The sequence below is a fragment of the Mercenaria mercenaria genome, chromosome 2 (genome assembly GCF_021730395.1).
Source record: "Mercenaria mercenaria strain notata chromosome 2, MADL_Memer_1, whole genome shotgun sequence".
NCBI lineage: Eukaryota > Metazoa > Mollusca > Bivalvia > Venerida > Veneridae > Mercenaria > Mercenaria mercenaria.
The window spans coordinates 60,466,295-60,491,586 of record NC_069362.1 but is presented as its reverse complement, the minus strand read 5'-3'; the positions used below and the strand labels follow the sequence as shown (position 1 = coordinate 60,491,586).

The following is a 25,292-nucleotide window of genomic DNA, read 5'->3' as shown; positions in this document are numbered from 1 at the left end:
TTAAAGGTGATTATTATCATAAAATGTAAGTTTGCTGACAGGCAATTTAGGCAAGTACCAGGCTTGATACAGAAGACCACTAAAACTTATTTACCCGAAATATAAAAAATTCAGAAGAAATATAATACTGTGTTTGCCTAGTATGGCATACTGCGTTTGCATAGCATGGCACTCAGAGTATGTCATATCAGTGTGCACTTATACTTCCTTGCTGTTATTTGCTAGCTTTTATAGCAGCAATGTGGCAGTGTCCGCCTAGCTTAGCTGTGTGAGGTCCTGGGGTCTACGTTTTATTTCAAGAAGTCTACCCACTGTCAATTTTATTGACCTCTATTGTAAAACCAAAAACCAGAGACAAGATAGTTGAGAAAATATCTCACTTTTTAAGTAATAGCCTGTATCATATAATTAAGCTGACAAAAGCTCACCTTGTCACTTTGTGACAGGTGAGCTAAAAATACTGGTAAGAAGAAAATACTCACTAAATATGGTACAACTCAATAAAATGAAACAATTTCAAGTCTGTGATTTCTTCTTTAATACTTTATTATTGCCTATATGACCAACACAATATGAAGAAGTTAGTTATTTTAGATTTCAGGAAGTAGTGAAATATACAGTTGTAATGCCAGTTCCAGAGACACCTGTTTCTATTACATGCAGGGTGTATAGCAGGGGTATATGGATACATGGTATCTTGGTTAAGAGTCTCACCTGAAAGATGATTAGCTATGTCAGTGGAAGAGCAGCAGATGGAACCTGTGACCCCTGGATTACAAGTCTAGCACATACCTACTAGATCAAGAAACTGCTCCATTAGGTTTGATCCAACAGTAACCAACTTTTTCCAGCTTGAATCTGGTCTATTCTATAAGACAAATAATAAAAGCCATTAACAAAAGACATTAATTTAAAAGTTTTAAAATCTTGCATGAAAATGGCTGTAGTTTATTACACAGAAAAGATTGTCACCAGAAACCCTACTTAAAATTGATTGTGCCTCAAAACTACACCTGTTGATGTAACATGCACTTGAACAATGTAAATCTATAAAATTTAGTATTTTAAGGGGATTTTTATTGAACTGATTACAAAATTTATCATTTCTTTTTAGACAAACCAATATACCTGCTAAATATATTGATCAACACATACCGGTAAAAGTGTAAACAGTGTCATTCAGGATGAAGACTTTGTCATTTCTTTCAGCGTTGCACACAACACCAAGTAAAACACTGGCCATGGATGCCCCCACACACTGTGCCATCCTCTAAATAGCAAAGCTTTTACTAAAGACCATATTCACATGAAGGATGCTTGACTGAAAGTTTGAAGCCAATTGTATTTCAGCTGAGCAATTTTGAATCCATTCCTTTAAAAATTGTATGAGGAGTTGAACAAGTTTTTTTTTCTATATTCTATATACATGTAGTAAAACTATCAAAGAGCCATAACTCTGGTAAAAGATGATCACATTAAAAACTCCTTCCTTTATGGTCATCTGCACATCAAGCTTGTCCATCTGTGAAACTTTGAAGCAAATCAGCCTCATAGTGTGTGAGGAGTTGGAAACCCAAGATATTTTACTTTAAATAGCAAAACTGTCAAAGGGCCATAACTGTGGTAAAAAGTCACAGAAAAATATCCTTCCTTTATGGTCATTTGCACATCTAGCTTGTTTATCTGTGGAAATTTGAAAAAACTCTGATAGTGTGGGAGGAGTTGGACACACAATACTTCAGGACATATGGATGTACAAACATATGGACAGCAGCAACGCATATAGAACAAATGTGTGGGGGCATAAAAATTGAACAGTTTCATCCAGCAAGCATTACTGTTGCATAAATCTTTGGTAGAACTAAAAATACCTTTGAAGCAATCTGATTTGCCAACTTAGTCACATGGCTAGGTCTTGAAAATGAGCTTAATACAGCTGCACCAAAAAATATTGTGGAGACATTAGAAGTTTAGATTAGTATATAAGTTATAGATCTTGCTTCACAATCAACATTAATCAAGTTATACATATATGTACAATAATGGTCTTTGAACAACTTGAGGGAGGTATATACATGGATGCTTCAGACAAAGTTTGGTATTAATCAAAATATCAAGAAGTTATCTATTATAATAGGTTTTTCCATTTTCAGCTCTGGTGACCCCAAAAAAGCTTCACACACAACCATTTGATCAATCTTGGTAGAGGTCTATGTCATGCTTGTACAGATTATGTTTGGTGTAGTTCTGACATGTAATTACAGAGGAAATATTTAAGTTCAAATCTTGACACCTGACATTAGACTGTCCAGCTACACTTATAGCTCATCAAAACCCTTTGGTTCAGGTGAGCTGAACAGGAAAAACTGTAATAAATTTACCTCTTCAGTTAAAGTTAAAGTACAAATTATTTATTAAATTTACCATCTAAATGATTGATGAAGGTTTTTTTTTTCAAACTGCAAATCTGCAGAAGGGGCACAGTCTGGACAGAGATCCAAACCTCTAACATTGTATCTTTCTTTGGGTCTGCCAGTGCACAGAAGTCATGGTCCTTGGCTGATGTCAATGTCAAACTCTTTTTGGCCCTTTCCTGCATCATATTTTGTGTCCTATAGTTTCACACTGACAATTATGCGTCATATGGCGACTTTCAAGCTTTTGATGGTGGAGGACCCCACGTTCCCTCCATGCCATATTTCAGTACAACCATAGACCCTCTGTACGCCTGCTGGATGCTACCTTAAACCACTCGACCACAGAGACACCTATACAGAAAAGTAAACGAGAATTTAACAAGAGTTACATTGTAGGATCATTAATTATGTTTATGATATATCATACAGTACTTTAAATGATATACATATATTATACTGTTAAAACATGATATCTCGAACTAGCTTATCTGAAAGTTCCTGATATCTTAACACATTTTCAAGTCCTGTCCCAAAAAAGTGTGCACAAAATATCATGTCATGTTGAATTTTATTAAAAAAATATCTCTAAGTAAAACGCTGGATCTCTTGGAATTCGAGATACATGTACCAAGTTTCATTTGTGTATAACACATGCCAACCCTGTAGGTTGCCATCCAGTACAGAGATCTGCTGTGATCTTCCAGCAAAGACCAAGGGGTCCCTGACAAAGTATGACCTCACCTACTATGTAAATGAAACAGCCAAGATAGATGACGTTTGTTATACAGTAATCATTAATGATTAAATTACATTATCACATGTCTGATGTCGCGGGAGTGTAATAAAGCCATTAAATAAAAATGATAATACACTAGTGTAATAAAACTTTGACGTCGACGTCGTTTACAGTATAGGAGACGTTGGTCAAATTGACTTGTTTCTATAGTAAAAGAAAGTAGAATTTTTGATGTTTCGACAGGAAAGGCTAACATGTGATAAAAAGAATACTACATTTGTGACTTTCCACATTGAATTTATTAAACTCGTTGAATAAAATTAATAAAATGCTCGGCAGAGCTTCGCATTTTATTATTTTATTTAACTCGTTTAATAAATTCAATATGAAAAGACACTCATGTAATATCCTCTATTTATTACATGACTGTATTCTATTGTTTCTCTGATTGGCTGAAAACAGTTCAAAAAGTAATGAGTACATATCATATCAACTTATCTTGGGTTATAAATAGTACGATAATAAAAATAGATCAAAGCAGGTGCTTGGATAACCAATATCAACCTGATTTGGTCTAAAAATAGATGTAATAAAACAATTATCGACTTTTTCATAGGCTGATATCGAGATTTACTGATAACGAGAAACTAATTTTGCTGATCATGGTGAGTTCGAGAGAACAAAGTGTGACTGTATTTGCATGAACAAGCACTGTCAAATTGTGCTCAATTTTACTGCCAAAGTTTATCTGGAATGTTCATAAAAGACAAATGAAAATTACCAAAAATAGTGCTTGATCTCTCCGAAAAAATGTTTTGTGCATTCAAATGCTGTTAGAAAATAGCTGTTCCTTATATAAGTTCAAATACAAGTGTCCTAATGCATTTAGAATTTGCATGAGATCTTGTGCTTTCCAATCACAGCTAAACGGCACTGACAATGATGTGACCCTTTATGACATGCACCTACAATGACATGATAAAGATGTGATGCCATCAAAAGTGAAAAACAGGTCAATGATATATGTCATTGGGTGACTTCTTTTGACAACTGCAAAATGCTAATGACCTGACATATCATGTGTTGCACAAAACTATACATAAGTGTAAATTTGTTGTTCAGAAATGCTTTTCTTTTCTCCATTAAAGGCACTGACCTCCAATTAAAACAACTAAATTTCATACATATTTTATCTTTAAAATTCAAAGTATACCATATACTATGACATGAAAAAGTTCAGACATTGGCAATTTGAATATGTAACAGACACACTGCTTGAGCTTATAGAATAAAGTTATGTTCCTTATTCCAGGACCTATCAATTTATTTGTTTTTGCACTATTTCTGCAAAAGTTATTTTGTTGGCAATTTCTGGCTGGGTTTCAACAGGTAGTCATGATTCTTGGCTTGTTCATGGTATGTTTGTGGGATGTTCACAGCAACTTGTTCACCAGAATTCACGGCTACGTGTTCACGCCAAGTTCATCGGAGCTTGTTCACCGGAAATTCACGGCTACTTGTTCACGCCAAGTTCACAGCAACTTGTTCACCAGAAATTCATGACTACTTGTTCACGTCCAAGTTCACAGCAAACTTGTTCACTGGAAGTTCAAGGCTACTTGTTTACGCCAAGTTCACAGCAACTTGTTCACCAGAAATTCACGACTACTTGTTCACGCCAAGTTCACAGCAGCTTGTTCACCGGAACTTCACGGCTACTTGTTCATGCCAAGTTCACAGCATCTTGTTTGCACAATTTGTAAGTGGAAAGTGAACACCAAATGAACATTCTGCCATCATTGTACCTATTTTATCAAAAGTGTTTGTGGCATGTTCACCTGATAGTCATGGCATGACCTCAACAAGTGTAAACAAGTGGCAAACTATAATATTTCCGAAAGGGATGTATGTAATCTGTCAGTAACTAAGTTTCAAAACCTTTTTAAGAAGTATAGCAATAATTTTCTGATACCTAAACATTTTCTCTTTATTTCTTGTTGTACCATCTGGAGGTCAGTGCCTTTAAATCATTGTTGTTATTATTATTATATACCACATTTATATAGCACTCTTTTCATACAAAAATACTTCCAAAAGTACTTCACATAAAAGCATCGAAATAATGTTCAATAAAAATTGGTAACTGCACTATTATAGAAAGAATTTAAAATTATGTTCTAATATGCTTGTCTCTGTTAAAACACTCTTACACTAGAATGATATCACGTTAACTTGCAGTGACGTCAAAGTTTTTGCTGCGACCAAGAAAGAGCGCTTCTATATTTTATCTATTGCTCTAGATTAAGGGCATATTAGAATCGAAATTATTTATAGCAAAGCCGTATTTTAACACTATTTATACACTCAGGCGGTAATACGTCATACAAATAATTTCACTCAGGCTGCACTCTCGTGAAATTGTTACACCCGACGTATAACTGCCCATCATACATAAATAGTGTTAAAACACTCTTTTGCTATAAATTATTTCTTAATTACTGTAATAAGATACATAGCGTTTTAAATTAAAGGTGGGCAGATCAAAACATGAAACAAAAGGCCAGAGATGCCAAACTTTACACTTAACTAAAATACAGGACATTACTGTTTCTGCTGACAAATCTAGCATTACTATCTTACCTAGTCAACTTCTTAAACAATCTAGGCCGGGAAAACACCTTAAGCCAATTATACTTAATAAATATACAGGAAAACAAAAAATTTGTATAGTGGACACATTAACAGACTACATGCAAAGGACTAAGGATTTAAGGATGAGTGAATTTTTGATTATCACAACATGAAGCCCTTACAACAAAACATCATCTGCTACAATAAGCAGATGGATCAAGAAAGTCTTAGCTGCATCAGGTATTGATACTGTCTTTAAACCACACAGTACAAGGGCAGCATCTACTTCAAAAGCACACAATCAAGGGGTAGCTTTACATAACATTTTAGATGCAGCAGGGTGGTCTAATGCAAAGACATTTGCAAAATTCTACTTAAAAGATGTAAAAAACTTACAGTCAGGACAATTTCAAACTGCTATTCTACAAGACACATAATATGATGTATGTAAATAGATTTATAACAAGTTATCATGTTTTGAGTTGTCTTTATTTTATGCAAATTTGCAGAAATTTCTCTAAAATCTCGTGTGGGGCTCATTAGGGGGTTATGCAGGAGATGAAATTGAATAATTAACCGAGACTTACCTTCGTAGATGGGAAGTTGAAGGTTGATTGGAATTTCATCTACTGCAAACCCCCTAAGAGCTCAACACGCCCACCCAACCCACCCGTATATATATTACCTTTCTACAAATTTGTACAGCAAAGGTTTCTTCAGAACCCTTTGCTTTCTCTAAAACCTGAAAATCTCGGCTGCGGTAGCTGCGTCATCTCTCGTGTTGAGCTCTTAGGGGGTTTGCAGTAGATGAAATTCCAATCAACCTTCAACTTCCCATCTACGAACGTGAATGTAAGTCTCCGTTAATTATTCAATTAACTGACAGGTTAGGCCAAAATAAAAAAATATGTGTGGTTCAGGTAACCCTACCGACCCTATGTTTTTACCGCCGACCCTAAGACTTTTTATTGATTTTTGGAACGAAAATTGTTTGTGGTTACGAATTAGCCTGGGATGAAAAATACCGAGTACGAACTGAAACGGTTTGAAGAAAGCTTCTATTGATAGATAATCCGATATTTAGAAATACACGAAGACAATATGCCAAGACAATATGCCAACGTGTCAATATCGAATTACATCCCGGGGCATAATTTAAACTTCGCCAGGGCAGCATAATTTAAAACTTCGCCGAGAGTTGCTAGAGTGTTCCTTCATGCAAGAACGATTATAAGTCAATCTGGTTCTCCAAACTTTGCCCCACCTACTTCTACGAAAGCAAATGAAACGAAATATTAGCTGCGCACTTTGTCTTAAGCTCCGCCCATTTTCTTGATGTGTTTTGCGCTTTGTCTAAAGCTCCGCCCATTTTCTTGATGCTTAAAACGCGAGATTAATTTACAAGTTATTTTTAACATCGAGCAAGATAAATTTACAAGTAATTTTCAATAACAAGCCGATTCGCGGAAGAGATATATTTACAAGTAATTTTTAATAACAAGCCGATTCGCGGAAGTAATGGCAATGTAAAGCATTGATGTGCCCAATGTAAAGCATTGATACACGATGAATTTTAAAAGCCCCACCCAAGAGCTTCAAAACAACTTTAGGTGGTATTTTCGCTATACATTAATATGTATGCAATCGGAACAAAAAAAAGAAAAATATATATTTAATGAAATTTTAAGCATTTAAAAAGCTTTTTAAAAATCATAAAACAAAATAAAACATCTCTGTTTTTGATAAATGACCTTATAATAATTTTGAAATACAAAGGTCAAAAATAAAGAGCTAAATATTAATGTTTTAAAAACATCTAAGTAGTGAAAATGCCCATTAAAGGGAGATAATTTCATACATTGAGCAATTACTTTTGCTTTGAAATTGTTCTTGAAAAATGGATAAAACATTTTTAAGAGAAGATTAAAAACTATTTTTGATTCAATGTGATATTAGGATGTACGTGTTCAAGAGTAAATTGGATGGTTAAAGTATCAAATGAAAAAGAGTTTAAAAAAATAATGGCTACTAATTCTGGCACTTTTGGCTATAAAATGTTTTTGCAATTGGCTAAAGTCATGGCTACCAGGGAGGCTTTAAATGACATCTCTTAAACTAGCCTTACTCATTTGGCTTATTGGGATGACTTCTTTTATGTTATGATATTTTATAGTTGTCATCCTTGTGAGTCAAAGGTTATCATGCTGTCCCGAAATGTCCTATTATTTTGACTACTCTTAAACCACTTGGCCAATTTGATCAAACTTTACAGGAGTGTTTCTAGAATAGTCCCCTTTCAGTATTGCTCAAAAAGCCTGCCTACGTACCCTATTTTTTGACCAATGTTTACCTGAACCACACATAAGTTTTAGCCTCATACATTTGGTTTTCTAAAAAAAAAAAAAAAAACCCTACCTACCTACCCTATTTTTTTTTGGCAATGTTACCTGAACCTAGGGCTGTCACTGATTGGGTCTTAGGCGTATCGGCGATACCGATATATCAGAAGACAAATATCGACGATACATCGATATATTGATTATTAAGTTAGATTAACGACCTATTTGTTCATATGCATACTATATACCTTCCTGTAAATACTATTTGTAGTTTTATTGCCTACTTTCCATATTTCTGTTTGATTGTATTGTGTTTGTATTTATGAAATAAAAGAAATACATAAAAATTAATAACATCTTTCATTTTTATTTTGCCTTCACTCCTTTTTTTGCATTTATCCAAATTTACAACTTTGTGAACTTTAGTTGTTTTTTAGGATCTGAGTGTTTATTTGGGTAGTTTTTTCTCTCTGTAAAGTATCGATTTTTGAAAATGGGAATCGATAATCGATCGACAAAATAATATCGTTGATACATCGATATCGTTTCTATCGATGACAGCCCTACCTGAACCACATATATAATTTTTTTTGGCCTTAGAGCACAACAGAAGATATCTTACATTTTGAACAGATAGAATTAATCGGTATGATGCCTGTGAAATGCATAACAGCATGCAAACCATCCAGGATCCCCACCTAAACGGTCTGGAAAACATCCATCATATATATGCCCCCACCACTCATGAGGGTGTGTGTGTGTGGGTGGGTGTGGGGTGGGGGGGGGGGAGAGAACAAAAAATACACAGAGTATGGTAAAAGCTGAATGCTTTGTAGTTGTGGCTACCATAAATTAACTGACACTGTTTTATTTTTGATGATCGCATCAAGAGATACTGTAAACATGTTTTAGCTAAATGCTTTAAGAATAGACACATTATGACATTTCTTCAGAAGAGGAAAAAACTACTTTAACATTTTCTTAAAATTTAAATGAATTGAAAGTTTGTTAGCTCTACCCTAAACACTGTACGAACAACAACATTGATTTCTACACCAAATAAAGAAAAAAATAGCTTTTAGTTATACCACGGTGTTGACCATCGGAAAAAAAGCGCTTTCCAGCAAATGGTGGATACACGAAAAAGGGAAATAACTTTAGCAAAACTAATGTTTATTGCATAGCCTCTTGCTACTGAATTTATTTGCAATAAAATGTTGAAATTTATAATTTACCAACGAAATTCCAGAGCAAATAGCATAAAACTCAGTGGTTAAGTTCTTTTGTTTATTTGTCGAGCACCTGAAGGACATATTCAAATATATGAGGATATACAGTAAATTATTTTCAGTTTGGATACATAATTTTTTCGCAAAATCTACACAAAATTGACTAGTTTTCATGGTGAGTTTCAAAACATTTGATTTTATAATGTTATAAATTAAATGCATTTTTACAATTGTATATGTGTGTATTAAATGATTAAAATGCATCTTTAGACCTCAGTAGCAGCATATCGTCTATAAGAGTAAGTAATGTGACCAACCCCAATTTCGTGACGCCATCTTGGTTTTCCAGGTCAAGTTACCTTAATTACATTTTAAAATTATGATATTCATATAGATTCAATCCGAGTGTTGCTACTGCTAACTTCACTCGAAATAGCACATTCTAGTTAGAAGAGCCACGAATCCATACAGCAGATAGACAGTTTTTCTGCTGGATAAGATCTGAGTAAGTCAGGTAGGTAGGAGGGAGGTGGGAAGAAGCTTTGGATGGAAAAAATGTGTCGGTTAGAGTGACCTCCACTTTATTTTGCATATGGCGCCGAGGGAGCTGGGGAAAGTAACTTTGGATGAAAAAAATGGGTCGGTTGGAGTGACCTCCCCTTTATTTGCAAATAGCATGAGGCAGGTAGGGTAAGTAACTTTGGATAGAAAAATGGGTCAGTTAGTGACCTCCCCTTTATTTTGCAAATGACAACGAGAGATCTAGGGGAAAACACTTTGGATGAGTCGGTTAGAGTGACCTCCCTTTATTTTACAAATGGCATTGAGGGAGATAGGAGAAGTAACTTTTGATGGAAAATGGGTTGGTTAGAGTGACCTCACCTTCATTTTGCAAATGGCGTTGAGGGAGCTAGGGGAAGTAACTTTTGATGGAAAAAATGGGTCAGCAAGAGTGACCTTTTATTTTGCAAATGGCATCGAAGGAGCTAGGGGAAGTTATTTTGGATGGAAAGAAATGGGTTGGTTGGAGTGACCTCCACTTTATTTTGCAAATAGTCGAGGGAACTAGGGGAAGATACTTTGGATGGAAAACATGGGTTGGTCAAAGTGAACTTTATTCGAAAAAATGAGTCAGTTAGAGTGAGCTCCCCTTTATTTTGCAAACGACGTTGAGGGAGGTAGGGTAAGTAAGTTCAGATGAAAACTAGAATGTGTCTGTAGGACACAGGGTGTGCCCCCACTGGTCCATTTGTCACAAATAAGGGGCAATAATTCAAATGTTTGCAGTCTTAATGGGGTATAGCCTCAATAAACATTTTATGAAAAGGATTCATTATTCTAGGCCCTATACTTTTTGAGCTATGAGCATCACAAACAAACAATCCACTATTTTGGCTATTTCAAGGGCCATAACTCTGTAATAAGAGCTAAGATTCTCAAGAAGAATGCCAAGTGTGCAAGGTCACATCACGATAAAGACTCCAGCAAGGTTTCCTGAATTTACATCAAATACTTTTTGAGCTAGGTATATAATTAGATGAAAAAGTGCATTTTTTTACTATTTCAGGGGCCATAACTTTAAAAATAAGGGGTGGAGGCAGCCGAAAAATTAGAGGTGTGCAAGTTTATATCATGATAAAGACTTATGCGAGTTTTCAACCATTTATATTAAATACTTATTGAGCTAGGTGTGTCACAAGGGGAAAATGTACATTTTTGACTATTTCAGGGGCCATAACTCTAAAAATAGGGGGCGGACCCAAATGAAAAATAGGAGGTGCCCAAGTTCATATCATGATTAAGACTCATGCAAGGTTTCATGAATCTATATCAAATACTTTTTGAGCTAGGCATGTCACAAGGTGAAAATGTGCATTTTTGACTATTTCAGGGGCCATAACTCTGAAAATAGAGGGCGGAGTCAGATGAAATATAGGAGGTGCGCAAGTTCATATCATGATTAAGACTCATGCAAGGTTTCATGAATCTATATCAAATACTTTTTGAGCTAGGCGTGCCACAAGGTCAAAATGCACATTTTTGACTATTTCAGGGGCCATAACTCTGAAAATAGGGGGTGGAGCCAGACGAAAAATAGGAGGTGCGCAAGTTCATATCATTGTAAAGACTCATGCAAGGTTTCATCAATTTATATCAAATACTTTTCGAGCTAGGCGCGTCACGAACTTCGGACGGACGGACGGACGGACTTTCTAACGAAACGGTATTTATGTGACACCCCCATTGTTCTCTCTATTGTTCTATCAGTCACATAAAAAGAAAAAGGTCACATAAACAGAACGGAAAGAATGACATCAAAGAGAAAGTACCGTTATGAAGTCACTTAACCATCATTTCGCGGGCACGGACGGACGCACGGACGGACGGACAAGACCAAATCTATATGCCCCCACCACTCATGGGGGGTGGGGGCACAAAAAATAGTTCGGTTAGAAAGACTTTCCTTTGCAAATGGCATCAAGGGAGGTAGGAGAAGTAACTTCGGATAGAAGATATGGGTCGGTAAGAGTCACTTTCCTTTGCAAATGGTGTGGAGGGAAGTAGGGGAAGTAGATTTGGATGGAAAAAAATGGGTAAGTTAGAGTGACCTCCCCTTTATTTTGCAAAAGGCGTTGTGGGAGCTAGGGAAAGTAACTTTGAATAAAAAAAATGGGTCGGTAAGAGAGATCTTTCAAGTAGTGTCAAAGGAGCTAGGAGAAGTACTGGGTAAAGGAAAGTAGGGGAGTAACTGGATAGAAAAAAACAGATCGGTTAGAGTGACCTCCCTTAGCAAACGGCGTCGAAGGAGCTAGGGGAAGTAACTTAGGATGGATAAAAGTGGGTCGGTTAAAATGACCTCCCTTTGCAAATGGCGCAGAGGGAGCAAGGGAAAGTATCTTTGGATGGAAAAAATGGTCAGTTCAAGTGCCCCCCCCCCCCTCCCCCATTATTTTGCAGATGACATCGTGGGAGGTAGGGAAAGTAACTTTGAATGAAAGAAAATGGATCGGTTAAAGTGACTTCACTCTGCAAATGGCGTCAAATGAGCTAGGGGAAGAAACTTTGGATGGAAAAAATGGGTCGCTTAGAGTGACCTCCCTTCACAAATGGTGTGGAGGGAGCTAGGGGAAGTAACTTTGGATGCAAAAAATGGATCGGGTGTTGACCTCCCCTTTATTTTGCAAATGACGTCGAGGGAGCTAGAGGAACTTTTGATAGGAAAAATGGGCCGGTTAGTGTGACCTCTCCTAGCAAAAGGCGTCGAGGTAGCTAAGGGAAGTAACTTTGGATGGAAAAAATTTGTTGGTTAGAGTGACCTCCCATTTATTTTGCAAATGAAGTCGAGGGAGCTAGGGGAAGTAACTCTAGATGGAAAAATGGATCGGTTAGAGTGATCTCCCTTTGGAAACCGCATCGAGACGCCTAAGGGATCTTACTTTGGATGGAAAAAAATTGTTAGAGTAACCTCCCTTTATTTTGCAAATGGCGTCGAGGGAGATGGGGAAGTAATTTTGAATGGAAAACATTGGTCGGTTGGAGTGACCTCCACTTTATTTTGCATATGGTGTCGAAGGACCTAGGGGAAATAAGTTTGGATGGAAAAATTGGTCGGTTAGTGACATCCCTTTGCAAATGGAATCAGGGAGGTAGGGGAAGTAACTTTGGATAGAAAAAATTGGCCGATTAGTGACATCCCTTTGCAAATAACATCGATAGAGGTAGTGGAAGTTACTTTGGATGAAAAAAAGGGTCGGTTAGAGTGATCTCCCTTTGCAAATGGCATCAAGGTAGGTAGAGGATGCAACTGGATGGAAAAATTGCTCAGTTAGAGTGACCTACCATTTATTTTGCAAATGGCGTCGAGGGAGCTAGGGGAAGTAACTTTAGATGGAAAACATTGGTCGGTTGGAGTGACCTCCACTTTATTTTGCAAATGGTGTCGAAGGACCTCGGGGAAGTAACTTTAGATGGAAAAAATGGGTCGGTTAAAGTTACTTCCCCTTTAATTTGCAAATAGCATTGCGGTTAAGGGAAATAACTTCGGATGGAAAAAATGGGTTGGTAAGAGTGACATCCCTTTATATTGCAAATGGCGTCGAGGGAGGTAGGGGAAGTAACTTTGGATGGAAAGAAATGGGTCGTTGAGAGTGACCTCCCTAGTTTTACAAATGGCTTCAAGCAAGATAGGAGAAGTAACTTTGGCTGGAAAAATGGGTCATTTAGAGTGACCTCCCCTTTATTTTGCAGATGGTGTCATGGGAGGTAGGGAGTAACTTTGGATCGAAAGGAAATTAGTCGGTTAGTGACCGCCCCTTTATTTTGCAAACAACGTCAAGGGAGTTAGAGGAAGTAACACTTCGGATGGAAAAACTGGGTCAGTTAGTGAACTCCCTTTGCAAATGGCATCAAGGGAGCTAGGGAAGGTTACTTTGGAAAGAAGAAAATTTTGCAAATAACGTCGAAGAAGGTAGGGGAAGTAACTGTGGATGAAAACAAAACAGGTCGGTTAGAGTGACCCCCTTTTAAATGGCGTTTAGGTGGAAGGGAAATTGACTTTGGATGGAAGGAAGAAATCTCGCTTAGAATGACCTCCCCATTATTTTGCAAATTTTGCAAATGGCGTTAAGGGGATTGGAAGAAAGAGACCGGTTATGGTAACATTCCTTTTATCAATTGGGATGTGGCTGGAGGAAGAAAACTAGAAGGGAAAGAGGACACTTATAGTATCATCCCTTTACTTTGCAAATGGAGTCTAGGAGGGAAGGAGAAATAACTTTGGATGGATGAAGCAGTCGGTTTTGGTAACGAGGGAAAGGTAGCTTTGGAAGATAGCAAATCTAATTCCCCCTTTATTTTGACAAGAGTTTGTGTGTGTGTGTGTGGGGGGGGGGGGGTAACTTTTAATGAAAAAGTACGAGTTGGTTACAGGACAATATTCTGTGTTTTACAAATATCGTCATAGAATGGGAACTACATGTTGACCAAATAGAAGATAGCTATGGCTATCCCTTTTATTTGCAAATGACACCAAACCTCATCATATTTTGTAGAAGAAACATCGTATGGGCAGGGATAAACTGCCCTCCGTTTTGTGAATGGGAGTAACTATTGATGACAAAGTGAAAATCAGTAAGGACTTCATTGTATTTTGCATATTAGAAGAAAGAATGACCAACTGAACACATAGGCATTTTGCAAATGCTATGAAGGAAGTAAACTTAGTAAAGGAAGGTCACATTTTCTTAAACATCAGTTAATGCAACTGTTTTCAAAAAAGTTAACAACACAACTGTATGGGGCTTAATTCAGACATTTTAGACATTGTAATGCATAACTATAGTGTTAAAGTTCTGAAATTAAATACATGAACAAAAAATCATTGAATTGTACTATGCTCTCACCTCAAACAGTTAAACTCCTTGCGAAAAAAGGTAAGCTTACGAATATATTTAATGTTCTGATATTTAGAAGGAAAAACATACATTCTTATAATACAAAGCATAAAATGTATATATTTGTAGATCTGGAAGACAGACATGGCTGATAGGTAAGAGAGGAAAACAGTTAGTTTTCAAATGTGAAAACGCACTCTTCTTAGGATTATAAACCAAAAACAAAATCTAACAACAGTTATACAGATACTAAAATTTTGACTGTCATTTTATAATTTTTAAATGTGAAAATGCATTTTTCTTGGGATTATAACACAAAACATATCTATAATAACAATTATATAAAGGATATTACTCTGTCGAGCATTCGACGAGTTCAATAAATTCAATAATGTAATATTTTTTATCATCTGTTAGCCTTTCCTGCTGAAACATAAAAAAATCTAGTTTCTTTGTATTGACCACTGTCTTCTATCATTTGAAACGACGTCGACGTCAAAGCTTCATTACAGCAGTTTGTTACATGAGTACCTATAAATAGAAACAAATTTGTGCTGAAAATTCTCCCAATATCGCATTGCGTCATGCATTATCACATTATCATAATAAGCCCCGGGGCCATTATCGATAATGGCCCTGGCGTTAGCGCGGGAAATTAACGTCCGTAAACAGAAATGACGTCATGGCGTTTCATGGAGGTAAAACAGCAAATATTTCCGTTTAATTATATCATCTTGAGCGTAACATCGTGTATTCTTCGTGAAATAACGTATTTTTATCCTTAAATTATGCAATAAGCAAGAAAGTACAACTATCCAGGTATTTGATTTTATACAGTAAATAGACTCTTATACAAATAATATAGAAACTGAAAAGCTGAAATTTATTGTGCAAGAAGATGCAAGTACCCATAAAAATGACACAAAAACCCATTTCTTACTATATTATAGGTAAACATGTAATAAACAGGTAAATACATGGGAGAGCGGTGCCTTTGAGTGATAATGGCCCTGGAAGAAGATAATAGCCCTCGGGCTATTATCACCTTGCCAGGGCCATTATCACTCAAAGGCATCGCTCTCCCATTTATTAACCTATACTTATTACATGAGTACCTATAAATAGTAACAAATTTGTGCTGAAAATTCTTCCATTATCGCATTGCGTCATGCATTATCACATTATCATAATAAGCCCCGGGGCCATTATCGATAATGGCCCTGGCGTTAGCGCGGGAAATTAACGTCCGTAAACAGAAATGACGTCATGGCGTTTCATGGAGGTAAAACAGCGAATATTTCTATTTTATTTTATCATCTTGGGCGTAACATCGTGTATTCTTCGTGAAATAACGTATTTTAAAGTACAACTATCCAGGTATTTGATTTTATACAGTAAATAGACTCTTATACAAATAATATAGAAACTGAAAAGCTGAAATTTATTGTGCCAGAAGATGCAAGTACCCATACAAATGACACAAAAAAACAACATTTCTTACTATATTATAGGTAAACATGTAATAAACAGGTAAATACATGGGAGAGCGGTGCCGTTGAGTGATAATGGCCCTGGAAGAAGATAATAGCCCTCGGGCTAAAGCCCTCGGGCTATTATCACCTTGCCAGGGCCATTACCACTCAAAGGCACCGCTCTCCCATTTATTAACCTATACGTATTATCAATTTTATGAAATGGCTTTATTTCATTTCCGCGACGTCAGATACCGGTATGTGATAAACAGATTTCTGTCCTAGCTTGATTCACCTTATTTTTGAGCCGTTTTTCCTCAAAATATTGATGTTTGTTATCTACTTCTGCTGTAAAATGATATAGAAATGGAATATTTCTTTGTTTCGGTATAAGATCGAAATATCTTTCACCGAGTAGGCCTAAACTTAAATCTGGTGTTCCAGAGTAAAAATATTTCATTATTAGTTATTTTACACTGTTTTTCTTAATTCTGACAATGATCGCTCTACAGCTTATGTTGTATTGTTTTATATCTTGTCGAGTTAAATTTAATAAATTAATCCAATCTTATCTTATCTTATTCAACCGCATAGACAAGCATCACACCGTATTTCATGACGTCAAGTGCTTTTGTTGAAAAAAAGTAAAATAGGTCTACGAGACGCGTATTTTTCTTTTACATTTTAATCGTTTGGCGTGTGTTTTAGTGATTTTGTTAGCATTACTATACGTCTTTGTCTTTTTTGAAGCACATTTCCAGTCTTTACAATTCACATCCTTTCGCGTTCAAGTGTAGTTCCGTACTAGATCTACATGGCATGTAGTGAAAATCATATTTGGATTTCTCTCCGTTTGAAACAATGTGTTTATCATGTTATAATCTAAAGCTACATTCCAGTTATCCCGCGGACTAAAATTCTTAAAGTTTGTCCACAGTTCTACTAAACATTAGATCAGAGCATCTTTTTACCAATCATTCCTATCAAAGAGAGAATTGCTTTAAAAGTCATTTCAGTCCCAAAGGGTTAACATTACTAATTTAGTGTTCAAAGTAAGGTGTCGGTTAACAATTACGTCAAACAGTGTAAATAAATGACTTTAAAAAGCTACATTTGGGCAACCCAGACAAAAAAATGTATGGGTGTTTGAATAAAAGACCTATGATTTCATCTGTACATTTTGCAGTTACTAAAGTGTTGAATTGCATGTCAAGATTTCAGAGTATTACTGAAACATAACGATGCATTATACCCTGATAAACTCACTGTTTTAGATGTGGGAAATCCAAATACAATTTTCACTTGCAGCAACATTTATTTAACGCGAACGAATTACACATAATTTAGACAGTTTTTAACAAAATAAAACGGTAGAAAATGACTGTATTAAAATGAAAAAGAAATCAATCTCGTAGAACTATATTTCTTTTTCCAACATAAAATAAGCGTAACGTTATGCATTGCATGTGATGTTATAGCCTACTAAAAATGTACATAAATTGATTTATAAGTAAAACCGAATTATTTCCAAGTTTATACTTTCACGAGTTGCATCTAGGATGATTCGATATTTCGATTTAACACTGAAACAAATGCCACAGTTCCAGTCCTAAAATTTATTATTTGTGAAAGTGTTTTTGTTTTTTTTTTACAGTAAGTAATCTACGCATAATTATTTTTGAAAACTATATCTGTACAGTTTAAAAATAATTGATATAAAGGAGTGTAATTTTGAGACGCTTTTGAAATAATTATCCAAATCAGTATTCTATCTGGCTTCTTACAAATATTGACTGTCCCGTATATTTTATTTATCAAAGTCTTTTTTTTTTCGGGGTTTATCGCCGTTTAACAACAGTATTTCAAAAAATGTTAATGAACGGCGTTAACCCCCCCCCCCCCCCCCCCCCCACCACCACCAACCCTCCAAAAAAATGTGCATTTTGTGCTCATAAAAATATTGATATAAATAAAGATGCATAATTCCATGAAGCTAGAAATATTTGTTTTGTCTAAATAGTTCGACCGTATCAGTGATCCGAAAATTAAAACAATTTCCTCATTTTTACTGAAAATATTTATCCTAAAATTTAGCAAACAGTTGTAAGCCGCTTACACATGACCAGCTAGAGCTCTCAGGGAAAGTAAAATGTTATCATTATGACTTTTGACCTTCAAGTGTGATCTTGACCTTGGACCTAGTTATCTGAGTTGTTCCCAGTTTACTATTCGAAAAAGTTTATAAAAATACTATTGTTATTACATAATATTTGTAAGCGAGAGAGATGAAAACAGATTTTTATGCCCCCGAAGGGAGGCATATAGTTTTTGAACGGTCTGTCGGTCTGTCCGCAATTTTCGTGTCCGGTCCATATCTTTGTCATCGATGGATGGATTTTCAAATAACTTGGCATGAATGTGTACCACAGTAAGACGACGTGCAGTGCGCAAGACCCAGGTCCGTAGCTCAAAGGTCAAGGTCACACTTAGACGTTAAAGGATAGTGCATTGATGGGCGTGTCCGGTCCATATCTTTGTCATCGATGGATGGATTTTCAAATAACTTGGCATGAATGTGTACCACAGTAAGACGACGTTCAGTGCGCAAGACCCAGGTCCGTAGCTCAAAGGTCAAGGTCACACTTAGACGTTAAAGGATAGTGCATTGATGGGCGTGTCCGGTCCATATCTTTGTCATCGATGATGGATTTTCAAATAACTTGGCATGAATGTGTACCACAGTAAGACGACGTGCAGTGCGCAAGACCCAGGTCCGTAGCTCAAAGGTCAAGGTCACACTTAGACGTTAAAGGATAGTGCATTGATGGGCGTGTCCGGTCCATATCTTTGTCATCGATGGATGGATTTTCAAATAACATGGCATAAATGTGTACCACAGTAAGACGACGTGTCACACGCAAGACCCAGGTCCGTAGCTCAAAGGTCAAGGTCACACTTAGACATTAAAGATCATTTTTCACGATAGTGCATTGATGGGCATGTCCGGTCCATATCTTTGTCATTCATGCATGGATTTTAAAATAACTATGCATGAATGTGTGACACAGTAAGACGATGTGTCGCGCGCAAGACCCAGCTCCGTAGGTCAAAGGTCCTAAACTCTAACATCGGCCATAACTATTCATTCAAAGTGCCATCGGGGGCATGTGTCATTCTACGGAGACAACTCTTGTTTTTTTATTGTTTTTTTTTTATTCAGGGGCGGAGATGTATGTGCGGGGGATGAGGGAATCTAAAAATCTAAGAAACAATATGAGATATAAGCTAGTATGAGAAATGTAAGAAGAAGATTTTTCTGGAAGTGGCTAAGGGTAGCAGTGTGTGTGTGTGTAGGGGGGGGGGGATTATGAGGAATACTAAGATTCAAGATTCCATCTGAAATACAAGGGTGTAAGAAGAAAGCGAGGGTGTATCTGCAGAAAAGGGAAAAGGGGATGTGATCTGATATTTGAGAGTTGTAAACGAATATACATTTAGTAGAAAAAGACATTTGACATTATGCTAGGGATTTTGCCCAAATTTCAGTGCCATCTCATGACTTAATAGCTGATGATTTTATATAATGGCTTCAAATACTCAAAAAATAAGTTATATTCCTATCAAACTGTCACAAAAATAATTTTATTTTATATTTGTTTTGTTGAAATTCTACAATTTTGCGGCTAAGGGTAATATTTTCTGTAAAATGTGCAATGTGTATTTTCAGTGAAATAAGCATATGCATTTAAGGTATGTCTATTATAAAATGTTTTAAAACAATAAATACACTTTTACCATGCAGATTATCAGTTTTATTAACATTTTAAAAAAATATCTGAAAAGCAAAAATAAAAGTGGAACAAAACTTTTGGTCACACAACCGTACTTCAGTTCTTTCCACCCGGGTGCTCCTGATAAATGATGCATTGAGTTTGTTTTTTATACATCTGTACTGTACACATGTACAATAGTGACCAGGTATTATAGTGATATCTATATACTATAAACATGCACTTTCATAATGGCTAGCAAAACAGATAGATGTGCTTCTTGTTACTCCAATACAAAAAAGAATAAAATAACATATAATGGTAGGAGAACACTGAGTGGCCCAGCATATCAATGGCACAGAACCTATCTAGGTAGTATCGGCATTAATGTGGATGATACTTCCATACTATGCAACTCTTGCATTTGAAAATTATACAGAAAAAGAAAAAGGCTTGATAATTCTGCCAGTTGCATCGGGGTTGGGATAAGTGTTGGCGACATCGGCGTTAATTACGGTGATGTCAGGGTTACTTCTATGGGTATCGGTGTTAGTGTTTGTGACATCCAAAAGTAAAACATCTGTAGGGTCAGTGTGTGTGTAATTGATCAGCGAATACCAAACCAAGATCCACGTCGGAGGGCAATCCTTCATAGGAAGGGGAGGTGTGTAGTAGCTGTCGTTCACTGACCCGTGACTGATGTTCAGTGACCTACAAAACCCGCCAAAATAGCCGATGTACATGTGGATAGCTGGGTGAAGGGTGTTCTGGTATACCGCACAATGGAGTGAGGACGCCATCTCAACTCGGGAACAATTACAAAATTAAAGTAGGAATTTTATCCTATTAATAATATTCTTTCAAGTTAGTACATCTGCTAGTGTAATACTGTGCTACATGCTTCCTCAGGACTATGTAGAAGTGTGAAATGGAGGTGCTACATAACTACACCTGAACACAATGGCACTAGACTCATATATTTTACATCAAGAGTAAAAGAAGCTCTTACAAGGAAAGCTGAAGGTGGGCTTTTAGGATCCATCTATGTCTGGCTTCCATCTGTCCACATTTAGTTCCTTAACTCTCATGGATGAACATTTCTAAAGCTATCTTAATCAAACTTGGAACCCAATGTATATGGCCATGAGATCTCTGAAAGTCTGATTATGTGTGTCATAGGGTAACATCATAATATAAATAAATAAAATGAATATAATGGTTGTTATTTTTCATTGTACACTTTACATTATGAAATGGTAGCTTTAAGATATATAGTCCATCATACAGTATTTTCCTTACTTCTTATTTAGCCTTTATAATTATTAAACTTAAACGGTCCCGTTATTCCTATTATATTCCCCTATACTAATCCATGTCCTTATGAATCAATAATGAGGTCAGGCGGCTGGAGAGGATTTGGACGGTCACTCGAGACAACACAACAGTTACTGCCAAAAAGACACTTTTATGTTACAAGATATGGCAGAATAAGCAGACCACCGATTTGGTATGGAATCGATGAATATGTAGTCTCCTTTTGAACTGTGGAGTCGCCGACAACAGTTGGGGATTGAACTCAGAAACTGTTGCATATATTTATCATCAATTAAAGAACAGTGGCTGAGTGAGACGCCTTTGGCTATGGCCTTTGTTAATGACACAAAGTGTTCCTGCTGTAGAACATCTTAAAGTCCACCCACTTAGCTCAGTATGGAGAGCGTTGGTCTACGGATCGCGGGGTCGCGAGTTCGATTCCCGGGCTGGGCGTATGTTCTCCGTGACGATTTGATAAAAGACATTCTGTCTGAAATCATTCGTCCTCCACCTCTGATAATTAATGTGGAGAAGATGGCAGTTACTTGCAGAGAACAAGTTTGTACTGGTACAGAATCCAGGAACACTGGTTAGGTTAACTGCCCGCCGTTACATTACTGAAATACTGTTGAAAAACGGCATTAAACCCAAAACAAAACAGAACATCTTAATGCTGGCTATAATATAGCGGATACCCCCTCTGATGGTGATGCCATGGTAGAAATTGATCGGTGGCAGCAGGGCTTGTGTCCAATTTCTTGGCTCGTACGTCCTATTGATAGTATTCTTTGGAGTAAGTACATCTGCTAGTGTATGATGTGCTACATGTTTCCTTAGGAAGATGTTGAACTGTGAAATGAAGGTGCTACTACATACTACATCTGAACACAATTGCATGAGAATCAGTTGTTTTACGATTGTTGAATTTTTTAGAGGTCTATTTGTGAAATCTGCTGATAGGAAATAGTTAGACTGTGTTGTTTTAGTGGCTGCCTGTTACATGATGAAGTTCGTTGTCATTGCATGTTTCTTAAAGATAGAAGAAATGCCTTAGATGGCACAGGTCAAACAACTCACCAGTCTTTAGGATTGACAGTGAACTTTTTATTTACTTTCCAGTACCAGCAGCTAATGACATTGATCTTGTTTGCTCAAAAGAAAGTGACTGCAGTGAGCGGATTCCATATTCTAGGTTTGAACATCATTGGATCATTGTCAAGACGTTTTCTTTGTATTAAATCTTTTTCACTGTTAAAACTATTGTTATTCCTTGAACTTTTATTTTATAGTGAATCATACTGATTGTAAATAGAAATTATATCACACAAAATTAAATAAAATTCTTCCTTTTGTTCACAACATAATGATAGATTTACAAAGTATGTTTAAACAGGTGGTTCAAAAGGTCAATCACCACCCGCCCCCTCCGCCAAACACACAGTATACCTGCAAGAACAGGCACATAGAGCACTTCTTTATTATCTCAACATTAAAACGTAGCACAATGCATGCATGGATGTTTGTAAAAAGCCATAGAAATTTTTAGTGCGGGGATTAATTTTAGATAATGTGCGTACCGTGACCTTTACTCTGAATACAAGAAAACTATGAAAAGTAGAAGTTTGCAATATGCTACATAACACACAATCTATATGTACATGCATGTGTATTGAAACACACACGCCTAAGTAACACTGGTAGACAATTTAAATATATAACAAGTTTGTTGCTTAATCAAAGAGCATGTTCCGCAAAAGTTTAAGGTAAAAATAAGAACTGCATGTGTAGCACTTTGAAACTATTCAATGTTTTAAAAGGGTGGAAATGCTTGTAGCACGCAGTTTGGGTGCTACAAAAATATGGTGTTACATATCACAGGTGGCAGTAACGTACCTAGGATACAGTATGGGTCCATGGGCCATATGCACTTACATTTATTACAATTATAATGTTTTCTTAGGAAAAAAATGACAAAAAGCCATTTTGAAAAAAGTTTTGCTCCTGTGACAATGAGCCATCTACAAGGTAGATATGAACAGTTTCACACGTGCATTGCTACCAGGTCCGTATTTTTTTTTCAAAACAATATTTCCTTATCAATGATTGGCCGCCTTTTCGGCAAGAGATTAATCTTTCAGAAAAACCTTACTTCAAAACCCAGTTCCAAACCGTTTACGCATCACGAGCGAGCAACGGCGTACAAAACGATAGTGATTTCTCCACCCGAAAAAATCCGACACATTTTTCGCACCGAAGTCTCCCCCCTAAAACACATCAAGTACACCTTGTCAGTTAAAAATAACGCTACAACCGGTCAGAACTGGCCAAATGCAAACTAACAAGACCGAACATCAGGTTTAACTCTTCGTAATTACTTACAAATTTGCAATTGAACTGTTTCGCTTTCGAAAATTACCTTCGCCTGCCATGATTACCGTTGACAAAACGGTGGTTGTAAAGAACGTTTTCATTGGCGGAGACAGTTTACGTATTTCAAACGTAGCGATAAAATCCAAAGAGTAGCCGAATATAAACAAGCAGCGATGGCTCACGAAGATTGTTTAGGTTAAAGGTCAGTAATTCAAATCCTTCTTTGTTTCATATAAAAAACGACAACTTCAGGTCGTCTTTACGTATCTTTAGAGAACATCACTTTTACCTACACACGATTGTCACACACGACACAACATTAAAATGACCAATTTTTAAGTCAGGGGCCATAACGCCTACATGACAGGATGAATCCGGACGCGAAACCTCAGGTACACAACTACACATGCTGACCAACTTTCCTATAAAGTTTTGTGACTCTATGTCAAATACTTTTGGAGCTAAGCGCGACACATCACTAAAATGACCGATTTTTAAAAAGTCAGGGGTCATAACTCCTATATGACAGAATGAATCCGGACACGAAACTGCAGGTGCACAACTACACATGCTGGTCAACATTCCTGTAAAGTTTTAGGACTCTACGTCAAATACTTTTGGAGCCAGGCGCAACACAACATTCTCGGTTGGACGGTCAAAGGGAAAATCTATATGCACACCCCCCCCCCCCCCCAAAAAAAAAGAAAAATATTGTGAACAATTTCTTGTTGATAACGAAACAACACATTTGGCTACTTCAGACATTATTATTACTAAAATTGTGAAGAAATAAAAACGTGTTTGCGCATGCGCAGAGAAATGAAACAAGTTTACCGCGTTTCGTCGCACGATATTACGTGCATCCGAATAAAATTATAACGTTGCCGTTGTTGTCATTATTACTATTATAATTATCATCATCATCATCCTTTTCATCATCATCATCATCATCATCATCATCATCATCATTATCATCATCGTTGTTGTTGTTAATGACGCATTTCTTTCTTTCTTTCATAATAATAAAAGGATTACTTACCAGAGAGATCGCATTCTGTGTTTCTTTAAAGACGCCAACGTCTAGGAGACCAGCGTCACAGTTCTGACGTAACAGACAGACGCTGAGCGTTTATAGCTGTACGTTACTAACGTCCAGTTAGCTCATTTTTACTGCCTGAAAATAAGAAAAAAAGTTCATCATCAGTTCAAAGTGTTTTATAAGATACATTTTGTATAGGTATGAATGCTGTCGCTGCTGTTGCTGATATCCTCCTCCGCATCATCATCATCATCATCATCATCTTCATCATCTTCATCATCAGCAGCAGCATCAGACCTGTGTGTGCGGCTGTTGTTATTAATATAATCATTACTAGTATTACAATCACTTTCCGCACCTGCAATTGCATCAATGTGCTAGAAGTCAGCTCCGAGACGTGTTGCTACCGGTAAGTCAGCGTCATAGAAACAGACGTTGCGTTTGTGACGTAACAATCGGACGTTTGATAGACGTAACGTAACGTACGTCATTTACGGTACAATACAGCCATTTCCCGTCCTGTAGAGGCTGGATATTGCGATACGTTAACACTAAAATTATGATTCGATTTTATGCAACTTA

The 25,292-nt window shown here is 36.7% G+C and overlaps 1 long non-coding RNA gene across 2 annotated transcripts; it reads right to left on the bottom strand.

Annotated features, from left to right (window-relative positions):
* Positions 1 to 506: 506 nt before the first annotated feature.
* LOC128555154 (uncharacterized) lies at positions 507 to 24,843 on the bottom strand. 2 transcript variants are annotated; one of them, XR_008369838.1, is made up of 3 exons: positions 24,711 to 24,843; positions 2,425 to 2,768; positions 507 to 868 (listed from the first exon to the last, which is right to left on the bottom strand). It is a non-coding gene; the product is annotated as an uncharacterized LOC128555154 (long non-coding RNA). The 2 variants fall into 2 exon arrangements; XR_008369839.1 differs by lacking the exon at positions 24,711 to 24,843 and adding an exon at positions 23,681 to 23,840.
* Between the last annotated feature and the right edge of the window lie 449 nt (positions 24,844 to 25,292).